The sequence below is a fragment of the Falco cherrug genome, chromosome 4, assembly GCF_023634085.1.
Source record: "Falco cherrug isolate bFalChe1 chromosome 4, bFalChe1.pri, whole genome shotgun sequence".
Classification (NCBI taxonomy): domain Eukaryota; kingdom Metazoa; phylum Chordata; class Aves; order Falconiformes; family Falconidae; genus Falco; species Falco cherrug.
Genome location: NC_073700.1, coordinates 7,415,273 through 7,420,865, shown reverse-complemented (window position 1 = coordinate 7,420,865; position 5,593 = coordinate 7,415,273).

The following is a 5,593-nucleotide window of genomic DNA, read 5'->3' as shown; positions in this document are numbered from 1 at the left end:
CAGTCTGATGCTCTTTGGAGGTCCCCTGGGTTCCCCCAGGTTTGGGCATTGAGTAGCCTCAGGCACTGGAGCTGCAAAGCAAATTGCTCAGATGGCACTGCCCGGGAGCTAGCAACCATTGCTGCCTGCCTGCTGTGGCTGCATCCAGCCCTGACCACCCCGAGGACATTTATGTTTTGATTCAGGGGTCTGGGACAACCCTTTAATGCCCGGCAGAGGTTTTAATGCTGGACCCCTCCAGCGATGCCTGGAGCTACAGCCAGCTGGCTGCCGGAGGGGACATCCCTGCTCAGCCCAGCTTTCCTTTTTTCAAGGGCTGGCGATGATTTTGCAAGGCTGTGAGGCCACTGCCTGGGGCTCTTGTTCTCTTGGCTGGGGTGAATTCGTGTGGTGATGGGGAGGGAAAGCAGGAGGAGGATGCTGAGCCAAGAGAAGAGCTGGGAAGGTGGTGGGGTCTGCCCACATCCCAGGCCCCATCCCTCCCACACCTCACCTAGGGCAAGGCAGAGGGTCCCAGGCCCCTGGGGGGGGAAGCAGACACCACATGTCCCTGAGCGGTGAGGAGCTGCCCTACCAGAGATCTTCAACATCCAAAAAATGGCCAACAGCCAAAATGTGGTAACTCCAGCTGGGCTGCAGGCTCTGAATTTCCCAGCAGTGGATCCTGATGGAGAAGCAGGAAAGCACGTCCCAGCTTGTGACACAGCCACTGAAAGCTGCTGCCTCCCCTCTCCTCACCCAGAGCAGCTCAGCTGCAATTCTGCCCCACGGAAAGGCTCTCTGTGTGCCACACAGCCCGGGCCCTGAACAAGCTCTTGCAACCAGCCTGGTGGGGTTTGCACCAGGTCAGGGCTGTGCTGTGCCTGGGCTTCACTCGCTGTGCCTAGGACGAAATGGATGATTTGAGAAGTCAGCTGTAAAACACTAAAAAAAAACCCAGAAAAAAAAGAGTTTCATGCAAAAAAAGAACCAATGTTAAACAAGTGTCCCTTTGGCATGGAGGCGGAGAGAAGATGCTGCTATGCATAGCACTCCCACTGCATATAAATACTAATAATTCTGAGCCAGTGCTGCAACACTCTCCAAACTATCAAGCTGCCACAAGGTCTTTTACCATCTCATACCAACACACTCTTCGTACAGTCCCTCTGCTGCCTTCTCCTTGTCTCATCTCATCCAGGGCCCACTGTTTCTTCTCTTGCTTCTCCCACAGCTGCTCTCTCCATTGGCTCTCAACCCCTTAACAGAACCAGCCACAGCTGCACCTTGTCTACATCGGCCAGCCCGCCGCCCCTGAAGCCAGCCCACAGCTGTATATTATCAGTGATAATTAACCCAGCTTCATTCCTCTACAGGCCAACACCACCAGAGTAATCTAAAAAGCTCATTCACCCCCTTCTCCTTTGGATCCTGCTTCCCTTCTGTGCTTGATGATTTTTAAACTTTCCCAAATGTTGAGGAGGAGTGAGAGGTGTCCCCCATTTCCCACCTGCCCCCCTCACTGCCCCCAGCCCCCTGCCAGCGCAGCCATCCCCAGCTGAAAGCCCCCCCATGCCAAAGGATGACTGCATGTGGCTGTGGGGGAGCTGGCCAGGAGCAGCCCAAGGGCTGTAGACCCCCAGCTGGTGCCCATTCCGTTCCCTCCCATCCTACCCCATCCCAACCTCCACCTTCTATCCCATCCTATCCTGTCCTCTCCCATCCTACCCCATCCCATCCTCCATCTTCTATCCCGTCCCGTCCTATCCCCTCCCATCCTATCCTATCCTATCCTATCCCACCCTGTCCCCCAGTCACATCCCATCCATCCCCACTCCTGCCTTCTCCCAGCTGCAGGTCTGGTGGCAGCTCCCAGCAGGGCCAGTATGTGCAGTGGGAGGCCACTAGCCCTGCTGCTGGAGCTTGGGGCAAAGGTGGCTGGGAGCATGGCTGGCTGTGGAGTCTCTGGTATATTTTATATATATGAGCACAAATGCTGCCTCTCCTGCAGCACAGCCTAGCAGGGACACACTATCCAACTGTTTGGTTTTGCAAGGCTTGTCAGGATGTAGCCCGATTTGCAGCTCACCTTCTGTTAATTTTGATTGAGAATTAGAATAGAATAGAATAGACAGTGGGACGGGGGGTGCTGAAGCAGTGCAGGAGGAGGGGAGCTGAACGGTGACCCCGACGTGATTCGAACTCACAGGCAAGGGACCAACGGCCGCGTGTGCTGGGTTCCCTTTGGAAAGTGGGTTACAAAGCCCATGCTGGCTCAACGCAGAGCAATTCCCAGGGGCAATTAAAGCACCCACAAACCTGGCTGCTGCCTCCTGACCCCACATCCCTACACCCAGCATACACGCCAGGCTTCGTGCAAGCATTGGTCTCCCTCTTGTTAAGGTTTGAGCTAATAAAGTCTCCCCTGCTGCATACCAAAAGCCCCGGGGTCTGAGGGGATGCTTGGGAAACCCACGTTTGGTTGGCGGCTGCTGGTGCCACCTTGGGGCATGTGTGCAGGGGGACAAGGCCACCCCATGCCCGCGTTTGGCCAACCAGGCAGGGAGCAGCAGGGCACAGCCACCTTCAGCAAGAGTGGGAAGCTGCAGGTGGATGTGGCTGAGCATCCCCACAGCCAGCCCAAGCACCCAGGTTTTTTAGGACTGACATGGGCTCCACAGCAAACGAGCCACAGGGGAAAGAATGGGAGCAGGATGCTTTTCACTATGGGATTCCTGGGTGAAGAAGTGCAAAGGGCAAAATCGCAGAGGAGATAACTCTTCTGCTCCCCCGAGGGCTGAAGCTGAGGAGCTGTGAAGGAGTTACACCTGATTGTAAGCTGAATGTGTGAATTGAAAGAGCCATCTGGCTACAAAAGCACAGGTGCCTGCAGGAAAGGGAGGTGAGCCCAGGTCCTCCCAGGAGCTCTGTGCCCTGTCCAAAGTGCTGCTTGGGCTTGGCAGCCAGCTGGGGGGAGCGGGCAGGAGCAGCAAGGAGTGAAAGGCTATGCAAGGGGTGAGTATATCCCGGATCAGCTTCCCCCAAGTCTGTGCAAGCCTAGGGGTATGGATGGAGAGGAGGGAGCCTGACCTAGTTTGGGGATGATGAGGGTTTGGGATCTGGCTCAGGCTGGAGGGTAGCTGGAGCACAGTGTCCTAAATAACTGGAAGCTCAGCCGTGCTGGTGCCGGCTTTGGTGCCTTGTGCCAGCACGAGCTGCAGTCTGGCTGGTGTCTGCCCAAATTATAGCAGTTTGCAGCGAGTCCCCGCCTGCATCCTCCATCCCAGCTGGTGGCAGCAGGACAGGGGGCCCATCCGTAATCCCCTGCAAGGAGCTCCCTGCTGCTCTTCCCTGGGGAGCAGCAAGTATGGGTATTGCTCCCTCTGCATGCCTCGTCCAGTGCCTACCAAGGAGTGGGCTTTGCTGTGTGCTGAGGCGGCCGAACCAGGCAGCCAAGGGGGGAGGGGCGTCCTGTGCTGGGGCTAGCCCCTGGGTGGGGGGTGGGAGGTCTGTGGCTGCAGCATCCCTTTGCAACCCCTCGCTGGGATGGAGATCCAGGGCAATGGCTCTTGTTGGAGGGGGTGGGCTGTTGGGAAAGGTGGCTTCTCCCCATCCCATAAAACCCAGCACCTCCCTGGGGAGCAGTAGCAGGTCAGTCTCTGCTGGGGGTTGGGGGAAATCTCAAACTGTGGGGCTTGGTTGCCCCCCCTTCTACTCCGTATGGAGGCTTTGGGAGAAGGACAGGGCTTAAGATTTCTAATCCCTTAGATGTTGCCCTGCATTAGTAGCTTGTTTCGGCCTAAAAACCCCCGTCTGCCCCATTGTCATCTGTCCCTACAGGCAGGGGTATGAGTGGTCATTCCTGATGATTTAAGACTTAGCTAACATTATAAATATTATCTAAAGGCAGGTGTCAGTTCCAGGCATAATCCCAGAGCAATGTGTAGCTAGGTGGCCCGTTTGAATAGAAGAAAAGCAGGAGATTTGGACCTGTGAAGTGCTTACTTGGTCGTGCTGCTGGCGTTGAGAGTGAGACCTGTTGTGTGCATCCATCTGGAGCCTGTGGGAGCTGGTGGGTCCCGCAGGGAGCAAAAGTTCAGCCTGGATTTTTTCAGGAGGACAGCATGGGTTTGCTTTTGGGGAGCAGAAGAAAGGTCTTTTGGGGGCTGAACACACCCCAAAATAAGAGAAAGGCATGTGGTCAGTCGCCACTGCAGGCTCTAAAATTCCTGGGCAGGAGACCCTTCCCTTAGCTGCAGATACCAGGGAGCTTGTGGGGCTTTTAAAGCCCTGGTGTGGGCAGCAGGGATGGGCTGAGTGGTCCTCCCCATACTGGGAGAGAAACCCTGATAAATGTGAGCGCTGGGAGATGAGCAAGGGTTGAGGGGTGCGGTGCGAGAGAAGTGGCCCAAAATAAATGGGTGTAAAGCACCAGGGGTACCAGAGTTATGAACCTAGTGCTGTTAATAATGTTCCTATTATTATTGCTGGCTAGGAAGCAGCATAGGCTTAATGGCTGGAAGCAGCAGCAGCAAGAGCAGGCACTAGGAATGGTTTCCAGGGCATTTATTTCCCCACAGGAGTGTGTTTCAGCAAGGGGCAGCTGGGGCTGGTGCAGCACAGGGCAGAGGCAGCGCGCAGCCCGGCAGCCGTGACGGCATCCTGCAGCAAAGGCCCGCCGGTGGGAGAAGCTGACCCCAGCCTGAGGGTTGGGTTTCAGTTTGGTTCCCTAAAGAAACGCAGGTCAGGAGCTTGTGATGCTGGTTTCCTTTCTGGGCTGAACCCAGGGGATATAGCTAACCAACTCCAGTGTGCAGTGAGGGGCTTGGCAGGAAGCCAAGGACCCCAAAAGCTTCATGAGCATTTGTAGTTCTGCTAATTAGCCGTTTCTGCTTGGTGGGGCTGTGCCACCGACAGGGGCGGAGGAGGGAGTGAAGCTGCCACAGCCTGCCCAGCCTGGCACCCGGTCCTGGCCCAGGTGGTTAGAGACCCTCTTGATGCCTCCTCCCAGTGATGGGGAACGTGAGCTCGTGTTTGCACTCGGGATGTTTTTGCTGGCCCTGTACCACCTGGGGTTTCTCTGTTGTGTAAATAAGGTTGAGAAATGGAGGAGAGTATGAGTTTAATGCTATGCAACATTCACCTAGATGAATTATTTTGCCCCAGACAAATCTTAGCAGTGGCTTTATGGCTGCGTTCTTGCTTGTTTACTCTGCCAGTGTCATGGACCATTTGTCTCAGACTTTAAACATCTTTTACCGATTACTTCCTCTATTATTTTTCCAGAAACCAAAGTAAAGCTTACATAATATTTCCAGTTATGCAACCCACCATTCAAGTTTTGCTTGCTGGGAAAAAATATGTGTTTGTTTTTTCATTCTTTGTTCTTTTCATTGGGGAAAACCTATCCTTTCTGTGTGTCATTGGAATTGTCTTTCTTTTGCAGTTCAGTGATGGACTTCTACCGGCCCTTTGCTGAGCACTGGTTCTGCTTTCACATCCTTGCTTGCCAGCACCAGAATGTAAGGTAGCTTGTTACACGTGATGTTAATGGGTGCAGTGCTACCAATTGCCACGTGTCAAGGTTAGTTGTGCACCTGTCATTTCAAAGGCT